Below are 24544 nucleotides of genomic sequence, written 5' to 3'. Positions count from 1 at the left end.
TTTTCAAAAAATAGATACATTGTATGGCATGTGCACATGGTATGTCGGTCAACTGCCACCTGTAATAACTGCATTCATACTTATCCAAGTCCACTACATATTGATTAACACTATGTTCAACCTCATACCTGCTGTCACCGGCCTATGTAGCCAGACCAAATCGTGATACTTCTTTATTCTTCTCTAACTTCTTCAAAATGTTAGGACAAATTGGATAATCATGTTTCAGCATCAGTTCTCTTTTCTTGATTGTTCTTGACATCACGACCTTGCATATCATCTCTAGCATTTGTACTATAGGTTTGTCCCTTGATTGTAAAATGTAAGCATTGAATCTTGGATAAATTGTTGAGGAGCATATCACATCTAGGCCAAGTCCTAAATGCATGTCTTGACCAAAAGTATGCAGGAACAACCATCAGCCATTGATATGCAGAAGAATCAATCTATTCCATCACATGAGTGTGATACTCAAAGTCTGATTGAGTTGTAGTTTTTACCGCATTCCAAAAGGCATCCTTGAGTCTCAATCTCCTAAACTTTAACTTAAAGTTGTCAAATAAATATCATGTGCAGAATCTATGATCTACTCAGAGTTCATTATCAAATGTAAGTAGTAAGCCCTACAATGATTATAAAATATGATTATTATACAATTAGAATAGCGTATTGTATTAAAATTGCATTGGTATATTAGAATGGTACCTTCTGCTGGTCAGTAATGCATGTCCAACCTCTATCCTTGTATGAGCCAATATCAAGTTAGAAAAGTTCCAAGAACCAACTCCAACTGTCTTTGCATTCGGACTCAACAATAGCCCAGGCAATTGGATAGATACCATCATTTCCATCAATCCCAATTGCAGCCATTAACTACCCTAAAAAAGGACTTGTGAGATGACAAGCATCTAAGGCAATTATAGGCTTGCAGCTATCCAAAAAATCCTATTTACAAACAGCAAAACAGACATAAAATCTCTTGAATATTGGTTCACTGTCCGGCTGCTGTGAATCAATAAGCATTTTCACTATACTACCTTCATTTGTCCTTCTAATCTCCTTAGCATAATCCCACAATCTGCTATACTGCTCTATAGTAGATCCCTGTATTATCTCCATAGCCTTCCTCTTTGCCCAATATATTTGGGATCTAGATATTTGTGCATTGAAATCTTGCCTAACCTGCACAACAACCTTACTAGGCTTCCAAGATGGCTAACTCCTAAATCTTTCCAAGTACTTATTGGCTAGGTAACTTAACTTTATGTTCCTATTCCAAACCTCTCTAAAACAAGAGTGTTCACCATAGTAAGATTTAATTTGCACAGCAGAACCATCCTGCATCAACAAAGCATGCAGTTTTCAATTACAATTCTTCTGGCATATAGCTCTCACCCTGATCTTGTCATTTTTCACCAACCTCACATTGTGTCCCCCAGTTATTGCATGCTCTCTTATTGCTCTTTTAAGCAACTCAAAAGATTTGAATTTCATTCCTAACTTGAATTGCACATTTACCATATCAATTTCCTCCTTGAATACATCAAATGTAGCTCCATGGTCCTCATCATTTGAATCCCATGAATCCAAATTCTTAAACTCTGCATATTCTGAGAAAATAGCATGCTAGTTTTCACCTTCTTCAATCCCTGGTTCAGTTGGTTCTCCCTTTGGTTCAGTTGGTTCACCCCTTGGTACACTTTCTTCAACCCTTGATTTAGTTGGTTCATGCCTTGGTACACCTTCTTCAGTCATATGTCCAGGACCTACAGCTCTTAGTTCACCTCCTTCAGCATCACTTCTAGCATAAGCACTATCTTGTAGGTCATCCAAATTAATGCTTCTCTCACCTTGCTCTTCATTGCCTTGCTCACTGCCTTTCCCAACATCTTGGCAAGATTCATGGATGGGTACATGTTCTAAATTTAGCAATGGCTCTGCAACTGAACAGGGCTGCTGTTCATCCTGCTGCACTGGATCCGGCTTAGGCATAGCTTCCTGACCTCCACTGGCTCCTTCATCTTTATGTTCCACATATACATGTATCATCCCATCTATTGGAATATTTAAAATCATCTCTAACATGCCTTGATCTTCAAAGATAAATTTCAAACCATTGTTTAGATCTTTTCTTGGCTTGACATAGTAAAATTGAGAAAAGTTAGAAACCCCAATATCCTCTAACATTTTCTCCAGCTCCGGAATAGAGACTCTATCAGGATCGACATTATTATATATAGAAACTTGCCCCCTAATATACTGTACTGTAGGCCTAAATATAAACTTCCCACCGTAATGAAATGTGATAGAAAAATAATCAGAAGCCATATCCAGCAATACTTTGATATATTATCATGACAAAAGTAATCAAGATGACAATGATACATTATTATATTATAATTATAGATAGAAGAAATCTCGGATGCATATTAACAACATAAGACATGTTATGCACAATAAAATATGGGGAAATTGTTGTACCATTTCAAAACTTGGAAAATACATGGAGGACAACTTAGATAAAGCACCCATCATCTTCAAAACCTTAAACAGAGCAAAGCAAAGCAATGACGAAATGCAACCTGTGATCGAAAACTACTAGGGTGGCCGATTAACTTCTAGGACGGCTTTCAAAAACTATCCTAAAATACAATCTATGATTGAAACCCTATGGCACAACCAGTGTTTCAATAAATGCAATTATCTCTTAGTTCGCAATGATATATCACCCTCTACAAACTCTCTTCATGAGTTTTTACAAAGCCAAGCACATACATGCATCCTATAAACCCAAAACATGATAGATGCTAACCTTTGTTTGATGGGAAAAGGCCTTCAGGGGCTCCGAATGCAGAACGATTGTCAAATTTGGGTGGAGGAAGAATGAAGATGTCGATTTCCACAAGTCTCCATCTTCCTCGAAGAGGAGAAGAAGAAACTTTTGGAAAAGAGGAGGATACGGAAAAAAGAAAAATTAGGGTAGAGGCGTGAAAAAGGCTCCCAAGAGGAGAAGGAAAGCACCAATTTGGAAGAAAAAATTATCGTAGATTTTTTTTTTTTATTTCAGATCTGCGTTGGTGCTACCTATTCAAATGAACGGAGCCACATAAGCACCAGGGACTGTCACATAGGATTTCGATGCTAGAAAGGCGTCTGAAATGGCTGAAGGGCAATATTAAAATGATTCAGAAAGTTGGAAGACTAAAGTTTAGGTTTTTATAGTTTAGAGACTATTTAAAAAAATTCGATATAGTTTAAGGATTAGAGACATAATTTATCCAAACTAAATTTACTTCCGTAATAATTGCATTATGACAAACATAGTAGTTATTATTATTTATTATTACAAAAGCTAGCACTTATTATTATTAGAATTGTTTATTATTCATAGGTCCTTGTAGTAGCCACATGCATGGTTTTGCAATCAGGTGAAGCCTTTGTTTTCTTGGGGTTGTAAGTCTAGGAGCGTCGGTCATATCTAGATCCTCCCTTCTCATGCCATGTGGTAACTCCCAATCAAAACAATGTATCAAATTTGCCAGTGCAAGCTGCACAGTAGAAACAGCAAAGTTCATGCCAGGCAAATCCTCCGACCAGACCCAAATGGAATGAATTGAAAGTCATTACCCTTGAAATCAATATTATTACCCATGAATCTCTCGGGTCGGAACTCTTCAGGTGCCTCCCAAAATTTGGGATCTCTACCAATGGCCCAGCCATTCACAATTACTCTTGTTCTCCCAGGAATTTCGTAGCCCTCTATATGACAATCATCCATGGCTTCTCTTGGAAGCAATAATGGAGCAGGAGGGTGTAATCGTAAAACTTCTTTTATCACAGATTGTAAGTATTTCATCTTGCTGAAATCCTTCTCTCTGATCAAGTCTTTTTCTGCAGCTATTAATTCCACGAACCCCATCTTGTAGTTTCTCTATCACTTGCAAGTTTTGAACAAGCTCTGCCATGGCCCATTCTAAGGCTACGTAAGTTGTATCAGTTTCTGCACCAAACATATCCTGTTAAGAAAGAAATTAGGAGGTATTTGGTTATGGAGAGTGGGGGTTTGTAATCGAAATCAAAATGGGTGACTCTCATTCCAACCGTTTGCTTGGGAAGAGTCTCATTCCGATTCCAATTTTGGAGTAAAATGGGAATGGGTCAATTTATATAGAACTCAATCCCTACTCCTCTATGGATTCAATTTTTCATTCCGATTCCGATTCCAGTCACGAACCAAACGCTTTGAAAGATTTGATCATTCCGATTCTGATTCCAAGTCATTCCCATTCTTATTCCCATTTTGATTCCGGTTATGAACCAAACACCCCCTGAAAGAGTAAGAGAATAGATTAAAGCTCATACATTCAAAAAGGGATTATAAAATAATGATCACTTGGTTTGATAAATAACATATGCTATCCAGTAAATTTTGTTTGTGATAGTGACTTGCATATTCTTTGTTAGGAAAATAATCAATTACATATTAGTTAGAAGAACAACGCTTATCACTGCACAAATGCATGGATTGGTGACTATCATAAGATTATTATAACATCTTTTCATTAGAATCTAGATGGACGTGCTAATCTCGTTCTTGTAATACCTCATGAATTAAATAATTTTAAAATTCTTTGAGTGAAATGGAGGAAACCTATCATTATATTATATTAATAAATGAAATAAAGTAGGAGCGGAGTCAAGAGAAGAGAGGCAGAGGGCAAAAAGGGGAGGGGGGTGGGTAAGAGGACATGTTTTCAACAAGATGCTGATCCATGCCAAACAAACAAATAATCCACATGATGGTTCATGTTTTCAAGCAAATGTCTAAACTTGTATTCTTAAGTGGAATAAATATTTGTTGCAACGATGATACCACATCAAATTTATAATAATCTAATAAAAATGTTTGTATTTCATCGATTGCTGTATATTTTATCGATTTCCATGATGATATCCCACACTGTCTTATCGATTTTCAACTTTTGATTGACTTGTTACAAGTTTGACGTGGTATCGCTATTGCAATGAATATTTACTCCTGAAAGTGAAGTAAGAGGACATCATATTGACTATGATATTTTAATAATTGTAAATTTATTGTCGATGCCTTCATTTATCTCGTGGGTCTAGTTCCTCAAATTCAAGATCATGCGCGCATTGAAAACCTTCAAGGCTCGAATGCCTTTTCTTGGACGCAAACCTTAGACAAAGCAATATGAACTAAAATTTATCTTATATGCTGTTCAAAGTCGTGGGCATGCCCTAGAATACGACAAGTCTGTCTTATATGCATTATTAGGCTTATGTAAAACAAAAAGGATAGCTATCACTTTTTTTCTTGGGAAAAAAAGCCGTAAAGTATCTTAAGGTTTCATTATTCAAAAAAGACAGTGATACAACAATGGAGAAACATTTTTTAATTTCTAATTAATCCCAACTAGAGTTCAAGGACTTCATGTTCTTGAGTTGTGGGCATCTCATAAGCAAAGATTTTTGAATGGGTTATCCTGTTTATTCATGATTTTTGTGAGATTGGCCCATTACTATGTAGTAGGACCTCCTGCCATCGCTAGCTTAGTCTTGTTTGGTCAACCTCCCATCTGGTTTGGGGTTGAACATGAGATATTCAATCTTTCTCATTGCTGCAAGTGCATTGTATTATGGTCATGATTGAAAGTCCCACACCTTATCCATTGGACTGTGCCCTTTCTCATGGCAAGATTTTACATGCACATGCTTCCATTGTGACCTATGGCATACATCATAAGTGTGTCACACTATATAGAAATGTTGATCCTATATCCTAGTCATCAATAGGGATATGGTTGGAGTACATGATCCATTCTAGATAATAAAGAAGTCATTTGACTGAAACATGACCTTCAACCAACTTGAGTATTTCCTTGAGTTAGCTAAGGACATATTTGGTTTCGTTCTCTGTTTAAATAGTTTTTCTCACAAAAAGAGAAGGCAAAAGCTAGGTTTTCTAACTAATCAAAAGCCAGAAGCACTTTTCCACTATTATTACTAAACCCTAATTTTTTCGGACGCACTTTCAAAGTTGAAAAAGTACTCCTTTTAAATAACACAACCACACCCTAGCTAGGAGATTCTTTGTTATTCAAATTTAAAAAAGAAAAAAAAAAAACAGTACACGCACTGCATCCCATGCTGCATATTAAGTATTTTAGGCTCAAGAAGCAGAACCTATTTGTGATGTGGTGATCATATATCAATCAAGTAAAACATCACATGACATAGACCAACTCATGCATGGACCATCTAATGGGTCCAGTGAGGTGTAGACCTTTAGATCATGTATTGAGATTCATAAAAAGTCTGGTTGAGCATGAGTATCAACTTGTGCTTTCGTTCATCTTAATGAGCGATCCAAGGACTGGTGTCACATTGGACCATCAAATAGTTTGATGAACATTCCATTCATTCCCTTTACTAAAGTCCACACCCTTCTGATTTTCTGAGATCAAAGAAACCTAAAATAAAAAGACTTACTATTTACTTTAGGACCATCTTCCCTCTGAACTTTTAGTCAGGTTTATCAATCATTGAAAAACTTGATGAGCAGAAAACAAAAAGAGTAATTGTTTGGTATACATGGAGAATATTGAATGAAAGTCCCAACTTGTTCAGAAAAATTGCAAGGCCAAATACTACTGTCAGTTTCTTCAGATGCGCTTAAAGCTGAGAACAAGAAACAAATTTACGAGGTAAATGTGATCAATGATAAGTGATACAGAGAACTTACCACTAAAAGCGCCTTAATGTTTTCTTCTGTGAGGGCCAAGTCCATACCGGGATCCTTCTCATCCTTCACTTGATCTACGTGCTCCTTGATCACGTCGTCAAGAACACCACTCCCATCTCTCAGCATTTCTCCTAGCCCTCACGCTCATCCCCAAGAACACGTCCATCCATGCCAACTGTCAGCACATATTCATTCCACCTCATCACTCTACTTTTGGCATATACTCTTATTTATTTTCTCTCTATGTTTAGCAAGTCAACATATATTCATATTTAGCCTGCACGTCTATTTTTTGTTTCTCTTTGTTTAGCAATTCTACTTTTGGTTCTTTGACCTTACTGAGTATGTAATCAAGATGTTTATTTTTCTTGTAATTGTTGTAATAGCTGGCCTTGTAATCTACAAATACTCCTATTGGAGATCAATGAAATCAAGGTGTGAAAATCAGAAATTATCCTCAATAATGAAATTACCATTGACATGGTATCAGAGCCCTGAAGCTCCAACGAGCATCTTTTCTTCCTCCTTCTTCAATGCTCTCTCATGGCCACCAGTTCATCTATCTCCACCTCCTCCAATCCCTCTTCTACTCCACCAATCACAACGACCCCTCTCACCTTTCCATCTGCATAGCATTTTCTATCCATTAAGTTGAATACATCCAATTTTTTGATCTAGAGAAAGCAAATTACTCCCTTCTTAAAAGGTCAAGGCTTGTTTGGGTTCCTCGATGGTTCTCACCCATAGCTCACCAATCCTATTGCCGTTGCTGCTTGACAACAACAAGATGCCCAACTCGTAAGCCTTCTCATTGCTTCATTATCTGAAGATTTGGTTTCCCTTCTTCTTGACAAAGAGACCAGTTTTGAGTGCTGGAGCACTCTTCATGAAGCCTTTGGTTCAGTATCTTCTACCCGACTCATGTCTCTGCATCTGGAGTTACAGAATTTTCGTCAAAAACTAGATGAGACCATCACCTCTCCGCTCCGCAATGATGAGGTGAGGTGGACAAATGGGGCAAAGGAGATGGAGGAATAGATGGTGGAGGGTTGGTCTCTTGTAGAGGTCGAAGTGATGTAACACCCCATGGCAGGGAAGAGAGAGATGGTGGTGGTGGACAATCCAATGGAGAGTGAGATTGAAAAAGAAAGATAGATTCATCAAAGCGAACATGCCTAGAGATATATGTACAATTTATTTTCACATCAAGACATCGATAGGCACTATGAGAGGGACTATAGCCGAGAAACACACACGGTTGAGAGTGGTACTCCATTTTATGACGATTGTAAGGACAAAGAAGGGGAAAGCATAGACATCTAAAAATTTGTAGAAAGATATAGGATGGTGGTTTATTGTAAACAAGTTCGAAGGGGGACACACCACTAGAGACTTTAGATGGCATCCTATTAATGAGAAATACAGCCGTTTCAAAGGCATAGTGCCAGTACAACATGGGTACAGACGCATGAGCAAGAAGTCTCATTCCAACCGTTTGGTTGGGAGAAGTCTCATTCCGATTCTGATTTCGGAGTAGAATGGGAATGAGTCAATTTATATAGAACTCAATCTCTACTCTCTTCTATGGATTCAATTTTTCATTCCAATTTCAATTCCGATTCCGATTCCGGTCATGAACCAAATGCTTCAGAAGATTTGACCATTCCGATTTTGATTTTAAGTCATTCCCATTCCTATTCCTATTTTGATTTCGGTTATGAACCAAGCACCTCCTTAAAGAGTAAGAGAATAGATTAAAGCTCATACATTCAAAAAGGGATTATAAAATAATGATCACTTGGTTTGATAAATAACATATGCTGTCCTGTAAATTTTGTTTGTGATAGTGATTTGCATATTCTTTGTTATAACATAATGCATGGATCTTATCACCTCATGAATTAAATATTTTTAAAATTCTTTGAGTGAAATGGAGGAAACCTATCATTATATTATATTAATAAATAAAATAAAGTAGGAGCGGAGTCGAGAGAAGAGAGAGCAGAGGGCAAAAAGGGGAGGGTGGGTGGGTAAGAGGACATGTTTTCAACAAGATGCTGATCCATGCCAAACAAACAAATAATCCACATGATGGTTCATGTTTTCAAGCGAATGTCTCAACTTGTATTCTTAAGTGGAATAAATATTCATTACAACGGTGATACTACATCCAATGACAATGCTTACATTTCATCGATTGCCGTATATTTTATCGATTTTTATGATGATATCCCACACTGTCCTATCGATTTTTGATTGACTTGTTACAAGTTTGACATGGTATCACTATTGTAATGAATATTTACTCCTAAAAATGAGATAAGAGGACATCATATCGACTATGATATTTTAATAATTATAAATTTATTGTCCATGCCTTCATTTATCTCGTGGCTTTAGGCCCTCAAATTCAAGATCATGCGCGCATTGAAAACCTTCTGGGCTCGAATGCCTTTTCTTGGACGCAAATCTTAGACAAAGCAATATGAACTAAAATTTATCTTATATGCTGTTCAAAGTCATGGGCATGCCCTAGAATACGACAAGTCTGTCTTATATGCATTATTAGGCTTATGTAAAACAAAAAGGATAGCTATCACTTTTTTCTTGGGAAAAAAAGCCGTAAAGTATCTTAAGGTTTCATTATTCAAAAAAGATAGTGATACAACAATGGAGAAACATTTTTTAATTTCTAATTAATCCCAACTAGAGTTCAAGGACTTCATGTTCTTGAGTTGTGGGCATCTCATAAGCAAAGATTTTTGAATGGGTTATCCTGTTTATTCATGATTTTTGTGAGATTGGCCCATTACTATGTAGTAGGACCTCCTGCCATCGCTAGCTTAGTCTTGTTTGGTCAACCTCCCATCTAGTTTAGGGTTGAACATGAGATATTCAATCTTTCTCATTGCTGCAAGTGCATTGTATTATGGTCATGATTGAAAGTCCCACACCTTATCCATTGGACTGTGCCCTTTCTCATGGCAAGATTTTACATGCACATGCTTCCATTGTGACCTATGGCATACATCATAAGTGTGTCACACTATATAGAAATGTTGATCCTATATCCTAGTCATCAATAGGGATATGGTTGGAGTACATGATCCATTCTAGATAATAAAGAAGTCATTTGACTGAAACATGACCTTCAACCAACTTGAGTATTTCCTTGAGTTAGCTAAGGACATATTTGGTTTCGTTCTTTCTGTTTAAATAGTTTTTCTCACAAAAGAGAAGGCAAAAGCTAGGTTTTCTAACTAATCAAAAGCCAGAAGCACTTTTCCACTATTATTACTAAACCCTAATTTTTTCGGACGCACTTTCAAAGTTGAAAAAGTACTCCTTTTAAATAACACAACCACACCCTAGCTAGGAGATTCTTTGTTATTCAAATTTAAAAAAGAAAAAAAAAAAAACAGTACACGCACTGCATCCCATGCTGCATATTAAGTATTTTAGGCTCAAGAAGCAGAACCTATTTGTGATGTGGTGATCATATATCAATCAAGTAAAACATCACATGACATAGACCAACTCATGCATGGACCATCTAATGGGTCCAGTGAGGTGTAGACCTTTAGATCATGTATTGAGATTCATAAGAAGTCTGGTTGAGCATGAGTATCAACTTGTGCTTTCGTTCATCTTAATGAGCGATCCAAGGACTGGTGTCACATTGGACCATCAAATAGTTTGATGAACATTCCATTCATTCCCTTTACTAAAGTCCACACCCTTCTGATTTTCTGAGATCAAAGAAACCTAAAATAAAAAGACTTACTATTTACTTTAGGACCATCTTCCCTCTGAACTTTTAGTCAGGTTTATCAATCATTGAAAAACTTGATGAGCAAAAAACAAAAAGAGTAATTGTTTGGTATACATGGAGAATATTGAATGAAAGTCCCAACTTGTTCAGAAAAATTGCAAGGCCAAATACTACCGTCAGTTTCTTCAGAGGTGCTTAAAGCTGAGAACAAGAAACAAATTTACGAGGTAAATGTGATCAATGATAAGTGATACAGAGAACTTACCACTATAAGCGCCTTGATGTTTTCTTCTGTGAGGGCCAAGTCCATACCGGGATCCTTCTCATCCTTCACTTGATCTACGTGCTCCTTGATCACGTCGTCGAGAACACCACTCCCATCTCTCAGCACTTCTCCTAGCCCTCACACTCATCCCCAAGAACACGTCCGTTCATGCCAACTGTCAGCACATATTCATTCCACCTCATCACTCTACTTTTGGCATATACTCTTATTTGTTTTCTCTCTATATTTAGCAAGTCAACATATATTCATATTTAGCCTGCACGCCTATTTTTTGTTTCTCTTTGTTTAGCAATTCTACTTTTGGTTTTTTGACCTTACTGAGTATGTAATCAAGATGTTTATTTTTCTTGTAATTGTTGTAATAGCTGTCCTTGTAATCTACAAATACTCCTATTGAAGATCAATGAAATCAAGATGTGAAAATCAGAAATTATCCTCAATAATGAAATTACCATTGACATGGTATCAGAGTCCTGAAGCTCCAACGAGCATCCTTTCTTCCTCCTTCTTCAATGCTCTCTCATGGCCACCAGTTCATCTATCTCCACCTCCTCCAATCCCTCTTCTACTCCATCAATCACAACGACCCCTCTCACCTTTCCATTTGCACAGTATTTTCTATCCATTAAGTTGAATACATCCAATTTTTTTATCTAGAGAAAGCAAATTACTCCCTTCTTAAAAGGTCAAGGCTTGTTTGGGTTCCTCGATGGTTCTCACCCACAACCCACCAATCCTATTGCCGTTGCTGCTTGGCAACAACAAGATGTCCAACTCGTAAGCCTTCTCATTGCTTCATTATCTGAAGATTTGGTTCCCCTTCTTCTTGACAAAGAGACCAGTTTTGAGTGCTGGAGCACTCTTCATGAAGCCTTTGGTTCAGTATCTCCTACCTGACTCATGTCTCTGCATCTGGAGTTGCAGAATTTTTGTCAAAAACTAGATGAGACCATCACCTCTCTGCTCCGCAATGATGAGGTGAGGTGGACAAATGGGGCAAAGGAGATGAAGGAATGGATGGTGGAGGGTTGGCCTCTTGTAGAGGTCGAAGTGATGTAACACCCCATGGCAGGGAAGAGGGAGATGGTGGTGGTGGACAATCCAATGGAGAGTGAGATTGAAAAGGAAAGATAGATTCGTCAAAGCGAACATGCCTAGCGATATATGTACGATTTGTTTTCACATCAAGACTTCGATAGGCACTATAAGAGGGACTATAACCGAGAAACACACACGGTTGAGAGTGGTACTCCATTTTATGACGATTGTAAGGACAAAGAAAGGGAAAGCATAGACATCCAAAAATTCGTAGAAAGGCATAGGATGGTGGTTTATTGTAAATGAGTTCGAAGGGGGACACATCACTAGAGACTTTAGATGGCATCCTATTAATGAGAAATACAGTCGTTTCAAAGGCATAGTGCCAGTACAACATGGGTACAGACGCATGAGCAAGAAGTGATAGACCGATTTTCGTAATATAACGGTGATGACGTTCAATTGCCCCTTGCTACTTGTGGGTGTGGGGAGCTGCGATACGATGGATAATGATAATTTTAGTAAAAAATTAAGAAAGAGAGCAAAACTCCTCTCCCCAGTCAGTTTGGATTGATTTAATAGTATGAGAGAAATGTCATTCAACCAAAGTTTGAAATTGTAAGAAAATAGAGAACACATCAGATTTGCGCATTAATGGATAGAACCAGATATATTTACTGTGGTCATCAATAAAAATTATATAGTAGCTGTGTCCTAATAAAGATGGAGTAGGAGAAGGATCTCAAATATCACTATAAATAAGATCTAATGGAAATTGATTACGATGATGGGACGGAGATAAGTGCAACTTACTGGAGCAAAGCAAGCGATAATGAGGATGGCCCAAACGGTTGTGCCAGCCATCAAGAGTAGTGCTCTTGCCACGTGAACAGATGCGAACAAAGAAGAAAGGCTGGAATGGAGAGTGTATAATTTTTCTTCACTCAGACCGGATAATATTGTGGTCTTGGTGGTTCGATCCTTCACAAAAAAATGATATGGGTGAAATTCAAAAAAGACATTATTATCTTTTGCAAACTATTGCACGGAAAGTAAATTTTTAGAAATAGAGGGAATGTGTAAGATGTTAGATAATTGAAAAGAAAGAAAAGAGTGAGGAGAAAAAAAAGAACCATGACCAATATGTGATATATGTAATTCCTTACCATTGCCTACATGCACCTGATCAGGACCAGTGTACTCAACATAGGAGGATATAGAATGAATGTCAAGAGTAACATGGTGAGATGCTCCTGTATCAGGGTACCAGATGAGGGCGGTGGATGGGTGAGGGGTAGGGAGAAGTGGCAGATTAGGGTGATGGTAAGATGGATTTGGATTTGGGTATGGTGAATATAAGAAATTTACGTTGGGTTGTGGTGAATATGGATAGGACAACTGAGGATGATAGAAGCAAATTGCATTAAAGTGGTTGTTACGATTGCAAAAGGAGCACCATTGAGAACCATGACCATCAGGTGAACCAAAACGACCACGACCTCGACCAAACCTGCCACGCCCCCCACGACTTCGATTAAAGCCATGGCCCATAGAGGGCCTAGGGTCACTAGAAGAATGGGGGTATCGTTGAGTGGTATTGGCGATAGGATTGGTAGAAGGAGTAGTATCAGCAATAGTTAATTTTCTGAATGTCTGCATGCTTTCATGGCTAAGTAATAGCCTATGAAGTTCAGTATATGTTGGAGGAGTATGACGATTGAGAATACCAGGGACAGCATCTTATAGATCATCATATAGAGCACGCAGCATATGTAGATTAAATTCAATAGGCTTGAGGGCATTACCAGATGCAGCAAGTTTATCAGCCACAGCTTTTGCACGTTGGAGCAGAGAGGTGACGGTCTCATCTGATTTTTGATGAAGATTCTGCAACTCCAGATGCAAAGACATGAGTCGGGTAGGAGATGCTGAACCAAAGGCTTCATGAAGAGTGCTCCAGCACTCAAACTGGTCTCTTTGTCCAGAAGAAGGAGAACCAAATCTTCAGATAATGAAGCAATGAGAAGGCTTACGAGTTGGGCATCTTGTTGTTGCCAGACAGCAGCGGTAATAGGATTGATGGGCTGTGGGTGAAAACCATCGAGGAACCCAAACAAACCTTGACCTTTTAAGAAGGGAGTAATTTGCTTTCTCCAGATCAAAAAATTGGATGTATACAACTTGATGGATAGAAAATACTGTACAGATGGAAAGGTAAGAGGGGTCATTGTGATTGGTAAAGGAGGAGAAGAGGGATTGGAGGAGGTAGAGATAGATGAACTGGTGGCCATGAGAGAGCACTGAAGGAGGAGGAAGAAAGGATACTCGTTGGAGCTTCAAGGCTCTGATACTATGTTGTACTGGCACTATGTCTTTGAAACGGCTATATTTCTCATTAATAGGATGCCATCTAAAGTCTCTAGTGAAGGAAGATTATACACTCTCCGTTCCAGTCCTTCTTCTTTGTCCGCATCTGTTCACATGGCCGAGAGCACCACTCTTGATGGTTGGCACAGCCGTTTGGGCCATCCTCATTATCGCTTGCTTCACTTCATGGTGAAGACCAATAATCTCCCCTGCAAGTCTACATATCTTCTTCCTCTTTGTCCCTCGTGTCAGTTAGGCAAGTCCAGTAAATTGCACTTATCTTCGTCCCATCATCATAGTCAATTTCTATTAGACCTCATTTATAGTAATGTTTGGGGTCCTTCTCCTACTCCATCTTTGTTAGAACACCGCTACTATATAATTTTTGTTGATGACCATAGTAAATATATTTGGTTCTATCCATTAATGTGCAAATCTGATGTGTTCTCTATTTTCTTACAATTTCAAGCTTTGGTTGAATGACATTTTTCTCGTACTATTAAATCAATCCAAACTGCCTGGGGAGGAGAGTTTCGCTCTCTTCCTCAAATTTTTAGTAAAATTGGCATTACCTATCGTATCACAACTCTCCACACCTATGAGCAGCAAGGGGCTATTGAACGTCGTCACCATCATATTATGAAAATCGGTCTGTCTCTTCTTGCTCATGCATCTGTACCCATGTTGTACTGGCACTATGCCTTTGAAACAGCTGTATTTCTCATTAATAGGATGCCATCTAAAGTTTCTAGTGGTGTATCTCCCTTCAAACTCATTTACAATAAACCACCATCCTATGCCTTCCTATGAATTTTTGGGTGTCTATGCTTTTCCTTTCTTCATCCTTATAATCGTCATAAAATAGAGTACCGCTCTCAACTGTGTATGTTTCTCGGCTATAGTCCCTCTCATAGTGCCTATCGATGTCTTGATGTGAAAATAAATCATACATATATCGCTAGGCATGTTCGCTTTGACAAATCTATCTTTCCTTTTCAATCTCACTCTCCATTGGATTGTCCACCACCACCATCTCCTTCTTCCCTGCCATGAGGTGTTACATCACTTCGACCTCTATAAGAGGCCAACCCTCTACCATCCATTCCTCCATCTCCTTTGCCCCATTTGTCCACCTCACCATCGGTTGCATCCTCCATATCTCAGTCTGCCCCAGCACCTCCTCCCATGACCGTTCTCCCTCCTAGCCCCTCTAGTACTACAGACTCTGTATCTGTTCGGACCAGATTACTTACTAACCTCTATTGCAATCTCTTATCTGCAAAACCCTCCCTTCCCACATCTTCTCCCATGACAAGTTCCCAGCAAGACACAACCTTCTCTAAATAACCTACCCAACCCACCCGTACACATTCCATGGTGCTTCGACCTTGTCCCAACCAACCATCCGCCCTCACTAGCACTATCCTCACCATAGAACCTACTTGTTATACTCAGGCATCTAAACACTCTGTGTGGCATACTGCAATGACTGAGGAGTTTAATAATTTAGTTCGTAATGGTACATGGTCTCTTATTCTACGTTCATCTCAACAAAAAAATTTGATTGGGTGTAAATGGGTGTATAGGATCAAGAGAAACACTGATGGCTTTCTCGAGTGCTATAAAGCGTGCCTAGTTGCAAAAAGATTTCACTAGTAGCTTGGTCTTGACTACAATGAGACATTTAGTCCGGTTATCAAACCTACCACCATTTGGGCTGTTCTAAGCATTGCCATCTCTCAAGGTTGGTCCATCAAGTAATTAGATGTTCATAATACTTTTCTGCATGGCAACCTGATAGAGGAAGTCTACATATCACAACCTCCAAGATTTGAGCATCGTGACCATCTAGATTATGTCTGTCATCTCCACAAATCTCTATATGGATTAAAACAAGCACCCTGTGCCTGATTTCACCATCTCTCCCAGTTTCTTCTCAGACTAAGATTTGTTGCCAGCAAGACTGATCCTTCATTATTTATTTTGAGGACGAACTCTCATGTCCTCTATGTGCTCATCTATGTTGATGATATTTTGATAACTAGCAATGACTCCAGTCAGGTCTCTCTACTTCTTCGTCAGCTCACTACAGAATTCTCCATTAAAGATCTTAGTAATCTTCATTTTTTCTTAGGAATTGAGGCTGTTCAAAACTCTATCGGATTATTATTATCTTAAACCCGCTATATTAGAGATCTTCTTTCAAAAGCAAGCATGGTTGATTGTAAACCCGTTCAGACCCCAATGGCCATGACACAGGGTTCTGATTCAAGGGGTGCTCCTTGTCCAGACCATATACAATATCGCTCCATTGTTGGAGCTCTTCAGTATGTTATATTGACATGCCCTGACATTTTCTTTGCAGTGAATAAAGTATGTCAGTTTATACAATCTCCTAGTTCTGATCACTAGGTTATGGTCAAATGCATCTTACGGTACCTTCAAGCTATAGCTGATCATGGGTTACAAATTCGGAGATCAACCTCTCGCTCTCTTCAAGCCTTCTCTGATATAGATTGGGCAGATAATGGGACTGATAGGCGTTCCACTGGGGGCTATGTAATTTTTTTTTGCCCCAACCTTATTTCATGGGCATCTCATAAATAGAAGACAGTTGCTCGATCATCCACAGAATCTGAATACAAAGCCTTAGCAGATGCATTAGCTGAACTAATCTGGCTTGAGTCATTATTTCAAAAACTTGGCTATTCCTTACATGGCCCCCCATGGCCCCCCCATTCTATGGTGTGACAATATTGGGACCACTTATCTCTCGGCCAATCCTATTTTTCATGCTCGCACGAAGCATGTCAGCTATTACCATTGACACCAACGAAGGGAAGTAGTCCTCCAAATGAAACTCTCCAAGCAGGGTAGAACTCTCCTTTAGCAACTTGCGAAATAGTTTGTTCCTTCCACCTTCTCTAAGGAATTTCCCTGAAGCAAATCTGCAGAGCATATCAATTGCGAAGGAATGCAAGATTTCACTTACGTTCACTGGATTGAGTGCAAGAGAAGCTCGAAAGATGTTCCTGATGATAAGGGATACTTCTTCTTCCCTCGCTAGCCGAAAAGTTTGCACCTTTTTATTGCTAAGGAGGTGGACGATGCAAAGCTTCTTTGCATTATCTCCAATACTCACAGTATGGTGCAAAGTCGATGTCCATGCCATCGAACAATAGGATCTTAGCAGCCTTCAAAGAAGGGCGGGTAGCAAAGATGTGGTCATGAGTTCTCATGATCTCCCGGGCCATCTCGGCAGATGAAACGATGAGGGTGGTGTTGAACGTGGAGGAAAGGAGGAAAAGAGAGATTATTTTTTATTATTTTCAAATGAGGTAGAGTAGTCCCCATTATATACAATATTTAGTCTTTTTACAAGGAAATAGCACAACCCATTGCCACCTTGATTTTTTCTAATTAAAGAATCTAATTAGAGAATATATTATAATACAGAGTCATCACTATCCCTAATTAGAATAGCTAATTAGGGTAATACAGCTCATTTTCCAATACTCTCCCTCAAGATGGGGTGAAGATATCATGCAGTCCCATCTTGTTACAGATATATGAAAAGACTGGAGTACTAAGTCCTTTTGTATAAATATCAGCTAGTTGTTCGGAGGATTTGATAAATGTAAGGCAAATAACACGCTGATTTAGTTTTTCTTTAATAAAATATTGATCAATCTCAATATACTTTGTCCAATCATGTTAAACAGGATTATTAGCAATATTAATGGCTGCCTTATTGTCACAGAAGAGAGTCATAGGAGAGGTCCGAGAAAGATGCAATTCAGTTATGAATTGCTTTAACCATATGACTTCACAGACCCCTTAAGCTAAGGCCCGATATTCAGCCTCAGCACTGGAACGAACGACCACATTCTGCTTCTTACTGCGTCATGTCACAAGATTACTATCCAAAAAAGTACAATAACCTGAGGTAGACTTTCTATCATCCAAGGCTCCAGCCCAGTCAGCATCAGTATATCCCTCAATCTTAAGGTATCCATGATGAGAAAACATAAGTCTACGTCCAGGACATCCTTTAAGATATCGTATAATTTGATAGATAGCTTCCTGATGTCTTTTACGATGATCATGCATATACTGGCTTACAACACTAACAGCAAAAGTGATATCAGGACGAGTATGAGAAAGATAAATCAGTCATCCTACTAAGCGTTGATACCTTTTTCGATCAACTGGAGTACCACCGTCAGCCATAAGACGATGATTCTGCTCAATCAGAGTAGCTGCAGGTCTACAACCCACCATGCCTGTTTCTATTAGTAAGTCAAGTACATACTTTCATTGTGAAAGAAAAATATCATGAGATGATCTAGCAACTTCAATCCCAAGAAAGTATCTTAAAGGTCCAAGATCTTTGACTTCAAATGATTGAGCTAAATGAATCTTTAGACGATTAATTTCTGAAAGATTATCGCCTGTCAGAATTATGTCATCAACATACACTATCAGAATTGCAACCTTTCCACTGTTATGTTAAAAAAATATGGTATGATCAACATTACTTTGTTAGTAACCCATTTCTAGTACTGCACGTCGGAATCGATCAAACCAAGCCCGAGGTGATTGTTTCAAGCCATAAAGTGATCGACATAGCCGACACACCTTTCCAGCAGTTTCAGTATTAGAGAAGCCTGGAGGAATTTTCATGTACACCTCCTCCTGAAGATCTCCATGTAAAAATGTATTTTTGATATCCAGTTGAGAAAGACTCCAGCCAAGATTAGCAGCACAAGAAATAAGAGTTCTCATAGAGTTAATTTTTGTAACTGGAGCAAAAGTTTCATCATAGTCTATTCCATATGTCTAAATATAACCTTTTGCTACCAATCGTGCTTTATAGCGATCAACAGTCCCATCTGGAGTTTGTTTCACCGAAAAAATTCATTTGCAGCCAATGACTTGTTTTCCAGCAGGTAGTGGAACAATCTCCCATGTATTATTCTTGGCCAAGGCCTTCATCTCTTCAAGCATTGCCTCCTTCCATTTTGGATCTGCTATAGCATTCTTCCAGTGCGAGGGAACAGAGATAGAAGTTAGAGATGCAATAAAAGTTCTATATGAAGGTGAAAGAGACTTATAGGAAACAAAGTTAGCAATATCATAACGATAACGAGAAGAAATAACATGTGGACGAGAGGCTTTCCTATGAGCAATAAGAAGATGTAAATCAGTTAAAGAAATATTACCATCATTATTGTGGGAGGAGGAAGATACTGGAGCCGACTCTGAAGGAGACTGTTGGGTAGTAGGAGAATGCATATCAGGCTCAGTGACAAGTGAAGGAGACTGTTGGATAGTAGGAGAATGCATATCAGACTCAGTGACAAGTGGAGAAGACTGCTGCTCTCCCTGTCGATTACTATTTGATTGCTCATGCTCTCCATACTCTGAGCCATACTCTTGGTCAAACTCCCCCTCATGATTGGTGTAATCAGATGAAACACGAGGAGAGAAGAGAAAGTTGGATACAATATTAGGTTGATTGGTGGACATATCCATGGTATCACTGCTAAAAAATATCTCAGATTTTCGAAATGTCACATCCATACTGACCAATATACGTCGTTCGGAAGGATAATAACATTTGTATCCTTTCTGAGTAGCAGAATAGCCAACAAAAATATATTTGAGAGTCCGAGGATCAAGTTTACCAATAGTAGATCGATGATCTCGAACAACGCATACACACCCAAATATCCGAGGAGGTACAACAAAAGAAGATACTCCTTGTAGGCACTCAAGTGGTGTGCGATAGTTCAAAGTTCAAAGAGGCATCCAATTAATAAGAAAAGCTGCAGTAAGAACTGCCTCACCCCACAGGTACTTAGGAACTTTCATAGTGAAGGACAAAGATCGAGCTACTTCCAATAAATGTCGATTCTTACGTTCAGCCACTCCATTCCGAGCAGGCGTATCAACACATGTAGTCTGATGGACAATCCTATGAGTAGCTAAATACTCACGAAATTCTCTATTAATATACTCAGTGCCATTATCAGATCTCAGAGTTTTGATTGTTGTATTAAACTGAGTATTTATAAATTTATGAAATTCCTTGAAACATCTGAAAACCTCATCCTTTGTCTTTAGTAGGTAAATCCAGGTTACTCTACTATGACAGTCAATAAATGTCACAAAATATCGGTGTCCAGAAAAAGAAATACTGCTACACGGCCCCCACACATCCGAATGAACAATATCAAAGATTTTACTACTTCGAGTGCCAGAAATAGGATAAGTAGTTCGTGTGTGTTTAGTAAACTCACATGCATCACAAACCAATGTATGCTTGTCACAAATATTATATAAATTAGAAAAGAGTCTTGCTAACACAGAGAAAGATAAATGCCCACACCTACGATGTTGAAACTGAAGTTCATGCACAGCATTCTTAGAAGAACAAGATACAACCAAGCCAGTTTTCAGATTATCTTTCTGTCCTCTTTCAGTCAGATAGTACAGCCCATCATGCATTCTACCATACCCAATCATCTCCCCCATTGTCAGCTCCTGGAGAACACAATAGGTAGAAAAAAAATTACTTTGCAATTTAAAGCAGCTGTAATGGAGCTTATAGAGAGAAGATTAGTGGAAAAACTAGGAACATGTAAAACTGAGGATAGTGTTATGGTTGGTGTACAGTTGACAGTTTCTTTTCCTGATACAATAGAGAAGGATCCATCAGCTATACGTATTTTATCCTGACCAGAGTAAGGTAAATATGATACAAAAGATTTGGATTGTCCTGTCATATGACTAGTAGCTCCTGAGTCTAGAATCCAATATTCGGAAGTATCTAAAGCAGTAAGTGCACTACTATTATTGGAAGTATAAGAACTAATTTGTGCAAAATTGAAAGAAGAATTGCTAAGCAAACCCGTAGCAGATGAAGAGGTAGTGCTAGAAGTGTTCAGCTTGGTCAAAATTTGACGTAGATTCTGAAGTTCCTCCACAGACAAAGAACCTCCAACAGTAGTAGATGGAGTAGCAGAAGTAGATGAAGCCGTAGTAAACAGAGATGCTGAAACAGATGAAGTAGTATCGAGGACTTCAAAAAAATTGGCTTGACCACGGCCATTTGTTCCTCCAGAGCGCCCACCTCCTCGTCGACCTCCTCTACCACGACCTTGGATAGATGAAGGACGACCATGTAACTGCTAGCATGTATCACGGATGTGCCCAATTTTATTGCAATAAGAGCATACCCGCATATCTCGATCACTTCTGTTGCGTGGCTGTGATTGGGGCTGAGCGATCATCGCAGAATGGACTGTTTCATTAGAGGAGGCAATCATCACACGTCGACGGATTTTCTCACTTAGAATTAGTGAGAAGACTTGATTGAGAGAAGGCAGATCAGAACTTCGACCCAAAATTTGAACTTTAATTGGATCAAATTCTTCATTGAGGCCAGCAAGAAAATCAAAGATTCGCTCCTCATCTGTAAATTTTTTGAACTCAGCAGCATCACTAGTGCAACTAGCTTTGAAGGGATGATAAAAATCTAGCTCTGACCATAAACGTTGAAATTCTGTCAGGTAATCGGTGACAGAAAAATTACCCTGTTTGAGTACACGTATCTTGCGTTTGAGCTCAAAAGCTTGAGTTGTATTGCCATATTGTGAATAAGTTCAAGCAGCAGCCTCCCAAATTTCTTGAGCGGTTTCAAAGAATGACATGCCCTGAGCAACTGAGGACACCATGGAGTTGATTAACCAAGCCATCACGAGTGAGTTCTCTGACTCCCACTATACAAAAGTAGTGTCTCATGTTGGTGGCTGTGTTTTAGCTCCGGTAAGAAAACCCTCCAAACCACGGGCTTTAATGAACAATCGCACATTTCTGGCCCATAAAAGATAAGTGAGGGGTCCATCCAATCGAACAGAACTGATCTGAAGAGAAAGATTATCCATCCTAGATCGAGAAGTAGAGGAACGAGTCACCACCTCACTTATTATTTTTTCCAACTCCTCCTTAGTGAAACCGCCTGACATTTTTCTCACAAAAAAATCACTGAAGCATAATCATCCTCACTTCTTCCTTTTTTTTTTTGAAAAGAAAAAAAGAAATCAAGTGGAAAGGATGGAAAGGAATCTCGATACCATGGCAGAAATTTTGATACCACGGCAGAGGGGTTTCCCCTATTCACTAGAATTCATGACGTCGCACGATGAGTTTGCACAACGAGATGGCATGGCGGGGAGGCGACGTTGATGGAACCGTGGTGGCTTTGAGGTGGTTGTAGCAGCGAAGAAGTAGAAGACGTCCGGTACCAAAGAAGAAGAAGAAGAAGAAGGAGGAGGAGGCGGCGGCGGTGACAGAAGGCGCGGCGGCGGTGTCGGAAGGCGCGGCGGCGGCGTCGGAAGGCACGACGGCAAGGCGGTGGCATCAGCAACGAGATGGCGACAGCGAAGAAGAAGAATACGGTGGTAGATCGATGAGATCGGAGAAGAAGAAGACGATGTTGGTGGTGGCAGCAAGACGACGGTGGTGGTTACAGGATTGGACGGAGACTGCAGCAAGATGGCAGCGGTGGCGGGAGTGGTGCCGGGATAGAGATGAGGGAACGGAGATGAGGGCAGGGTGATGCTTGAGTGGTAGAGTTGAGGAACAAGTGGGAAAGGATTAGAACGAGTGGGACGAAGATGAGAGAAAAGATTAGAAGGAGGGATTAGGAATCAAAAAAAAAATTCATGGATCAGGACCTGGTGCTCTGATACCATGTTGAACGTGGAGGAAAGGAGGAAAAGAGAGATTATTTTTTATTATTTTCAAATGAGGTAGAGTAGTCTCCATTATATACAATATTTAGTCTTTTTACAAGGAAATAGCACAACCCATTGCCACCTTGATTTTTCCTAATTAAAGAATCTAATTAGAGAATATATTATAATCTAGAGTCATCACTATCCCTAATTAGAATAGCTAATTAGGGTAATACAGCTCATTTTCCAACAGGTGGGGACCTGGCTGAGATGGAGAAGCACGAGTGGTCCACGCTTCTCTGCCAGAGCTTAGAGTGACCGATGAGGGAGAGAGGACCCAACTGGTGGAGGTTTCCTATGAAAGGAAGCTTTGGTGGTGATGGTGGTAGTCTGGCCTTCTTGGAAAAGGCTTGTTTGAAGCTAAGATGTAGCAGAAAGGGGAGGAAGAGCAAGAGAACCAGCTCAAAGGGGAAGTTGTAAGGAGGGAGACATGGTTTTGTTATCTTCTTAGTATCCCCTCTTGGGATCCCCCTTTCTCTGTCCTTTTATAGCAGAGTGCTGAACAGGCCAGGGATCCCGTTTCCACTGCCAATTATTTCCAGAAAGCTTGATACAAAGGAAGGAAGTCATCCATTAGTCACCAGATTAAGCTAAGAAACATGAACAGCTCTCTTGTAGGCCAGTAGCGAAAAAATGAATAAATAAAATCAAATACTTAGCATTCTACAGTGGCCAGTGAAATGGTATGAGCTAATAGCTTCATAAGAATCCCCACAAACCACACCAACATAAAAAAAATATAAAATAAAGGTTAGTAAATGTTTAATACTAAAATAAATACAAATATCATGAAATCAAGTACCAACTTTCCAGCATAAAATTTATATTCACCGCTTAACAACCCTGGTGTAAATGTATCGTATGGTATCAAAATAGTTTTTCCCTGCAACATTGGCTTCAAATAAATTATTCTTTTCTCATAAATAATATATTCTAATTCAATAGCATTTAACTTTTCTACTCTAGACTAACCATATGGCATGTTTCTAGCCAATAATGAGGCAATTATGACCCATGCTATATTCTTGGCCTGAGATGAGGCATCAAAATTTTATATTTGAGACCTATAACAAGGCATTAACAATGTTGCATTCTAACCTATGACAAGAAATCAACAATTGTCGCACTTCCATCAATGATTGGGCATCAACAATATGATATTTTTAACCTAGATGGGGCATCCACAATATCACATTTTAGGCCTATCATATTGTATCAACAGCATAGCTAGTCCATATCCAGTGATATTAATTCACTTTTATGTTCATGAAATAAATACAATTTAATGTCATATTCCTCATACAATTCTGTGCATTGTGGTATTAAATTTTGCAAACTAAAATCAACGATATACAACACATACATACATAAAAAATATATATCCTCAAATAGGTAATCATGTGACAAATAGCTATCATATTCCATGCTTAACTAAAATCATTGATGCATTAAACATATATATATATATATATATATATATATATATATATATATATATATATATATATATATAT

General features: G+C 38.8%; 1 pseudogene; it reads right to left on the bottom strand.

The window, feature by feature from the left end:
• Nucleotides 1-3385: 3385 nt before the first annotated feature.
• Nucleotides 3386-23462, bottom strand: LOC105037911 (cytochrome P450 71AP13-like; annotated as a pseudogene).
• Between the last annotated feature and the right edge of the window lie 1082 nt (nt 23463-24544).

This window comes from Elaeis guineensis, chromosome 1 (assembly GCF_000442705.2).
Source record: "Elaeis guineensis isolate ETL-2024a chromosome 1, EG11, whole genome shotgun sequence".
NCBI classification, from domain to species: domain Eukaryota; kingdom Viridiplantae; phylum Streptophyta; class Magnoliopsida; order Arecales; family Arecaceae; genus Elaeis; species Elaeis guineensis.
This window is presented reverse-complemented; position numbering and strand designations above follow the sequence as displayed.